This window comes from Engraulis encrasicolus, chromosome 14 (genome assembly GCF_034702125.1).
Source record: "Engraulis encrasicolus isolate BLACKSEA-1 chromosome 14, IST_EnEncr_1.0, whole genome shotgun sequence".
NCBI classification, from domain to species: Eukaryota; Metazoa; Chordata; class Actinopteri; order Clupeiformes; family Engraulidae; genus Engraulis; species Engraulis encrasicolus.
In genome coordinates this window covers 50,115,033-50,117,532 of record NC_085870.1, presented here as the reverse complement: position 1 = coordinate 50,117,532, position 2,500 = coordinate 50,115,033, and the positions used below count along the sequence as shown (strand labels likewise).

Here is a 2,500-nt window from a genome sequence, read left to right as displayed (position 1 = left end):
GGTGTGTGTGTGTGTGCGTGTGTGCGTGTGTGCGCGCGTGTGTGTGTGCGTGTGTGCCCGTGTGCGCGTGTGCGTGTGTGCGTGTGTGCGCGCGTGTGTGTGTGTGTGAAGGGATTGTGTCCTGGGGGAGTGTGTGTGTTAAAGCAGCCTGAGGCTAAATAGAGGGGGAGTCACTCTGCACTGACATCTGCTCTCTCCCCCATCTCAGCTTCCTCTACTCCTCTGCTCCCCTCATCCCCCTCTCCTCTCTTCTCCCCAATCACAGCTTTCTCTACTCCTCTGCTCCCCTCATCCCCCTCTCCTCTCTTCTCCCCAATCACAGCTTTCTCTACTCCTCTGCTCCCCTCATCCCCCTCTCCTCTCTTCTCCCCATCACAACTTTCTCTTCATTTTCTCCCCTCATCCCTCTTCCCTCTTCCCTCTTCTCTTCTCTTCTCTTCTCTTCTCTTCTCTTCTCTTCTCTTCTCTTCTCTTCTCTTCTCTTCTCTTCTCTTCTCTTCTCTTCTCTTCTCTTCTCTTCTCGTCTCTTCTCTTCTCTTCTCCCCTGTTCTCTTCCACTTTTAGGCATACGAGTAACAAAAGAACTATAGTAGAACTATAGTAGAATTATAGTAACATTAAGTTATCTCTTCTGTCTTCTCTTGATAACCCTTTTTGCTCTTCTCTTCTCTTCTCTTCTCTTTTTTCTCCTCTCTTCTCTTCTCTTCTCTTCTCTTCTCTTCTCTTCTCTCCTCTCTCTCCTCTCCTCTCCTCTCCTCTCCTCTCCTCTCCTCTTCTCTTCCCCTCTCTTCTCTTCTCTTCTCTTCTCTTCTCTTCTCTTCTCTTCTCTTCTCTTCTCTTCTCTTCTCTTCTCTTCTCTTTCTTCTCTTCTCTTCTCTTCTCTTCTCTTCTCTTCTCTTCTCTTCTCTTCTCTTCTCTCCTCTTCTCTCCTCTCCTCTCCTCTCCTCTTCTCTTCTGCCTGCCTATCCTCGCCTCACTTTCATTTTTCACATCTGTCTGCACCCCCACAAGCTCACAATCCACCAATCCACCCCCCCTCCCTCTCTCTCTGTTATTGAGCTGCATGCCAGTGTGCTGATGCAAGGTGTGTGAAAGAGGGTTAGTGTCTGCAGTATAAATAAAGTCGAATTGGGCTTACCATGATAAAGACTTATTAACTCGCTAAGCTGCTGTAAAACTCTAGCTGTGGCTGTGTGTGCGTGTGTGCGTGTGTGCGTGTGTGTGTGTGTGTGGGTGGTTGACGTTTAAGGGCGTAACGCAAAAAAAAAAAAAAGTTTTTCAAATTCCTGAAAAAAATGATGGATAAAAATAGAAAAAAATAAAGCACTTAGTGGTCTGTGGAATTTCACCTTATTTTTGCCATTTTTGGGAAAATGTGTCTTGCATCAACACATTGCATAGACATGTCACACCGCAGGAAAATGGAGTCACACCACAGGGAATTCACTGCATTATGGCCATTTTAATCCTTTTGTATACATGACTGACATCTGAGCTCATGCTAACTTGATAATGATATTGTGTTTAATCTTAATATGTGTTTTCATTTATAAACACATATTCCTCCCATAAGAGCAGTCACACCACAGGACACCATAAAATGAACCTAAGCATTGCGTGACAGAAAGATTGCAATATGAAGACATATTAGGAGGTTAAGAGTCACCTTAAACTTCCACAGCACTCTCCAATAACTGAGGTACTGACTGGTTAGGAGCCAGTCTTAAAGACCCTTGTAGTTGGCCTTGCAGCTGCCCATTCATAAACATTGACATACATGTCACCCTACAGGACGCAATTTGTGTTACGAAATTGAACTTGTAGTTAATGTTACTGTCTTGAGTTTTTTTCACATTCACATATCTTAATATAAAGTTAATATTTATGCAATCATGCCAAATGCTTCATACATTATTCAAAATGTTGTTGGTTAATTTATATATATATTATATTCCAGGTTTCATTAATGTTACAGTCACACCGCAGGATATTTGACATATAAACCTTTACATAAATCTTAACAAAAATGTTTCTTCTCATCTAAGACTAATATAAAACATAATGTACCACATCTTCTTTCATTGACATATGTTTTTAAAAGGAAAAATAACAGTTTTGTAGGTTTTTAACAAATGTTACGAAAAAACAAGGCGTCACGTCTCCCACCCACGTGCGTGCATGCGTGCATGCGTGCATGTGTGCGTGCGTGTTTGTGTGCCTGTGAGTGCATGCGTATGATTATGTCTGTGTGTGTGTTTGTGTGTGTATGTAGTTACTGCAGGTGCAAGACAAAGACCTTCACTGGTACGTGTGTGTGTGTGTGTGTGTGTGTGTGTGTGTGTGTGTGTGTGTGTGTGTGTGTGTGTGTGTGTGTGTGTGTGTGTGTGTGTGTGTGTGTGTGTGTGTGTGTGTGTGTGTGTGTGTGTGTGTGTTTGTGTGTGTGTGCATGCGTGTGTGTGTGGGTACTTCTGTAGGATGTCGAACTTATTAGAACTCCCGA

The 2,500-nt window shown here is 43.2% G+C and overlaps 1 protein-coding gene across 1 annotated transcript in view; it reads left to right on the top strand.

The window, feature by feature from the left end:
- Positions 1-2,500, top strand: part of foxp4 (forkhead box P4) — a 267,767-nt gene that overhangs the window by 63,648 nt on the left and 201,619 nt on the right. The gene's annotated exons all lie outside the window — the stretch shown is intronic.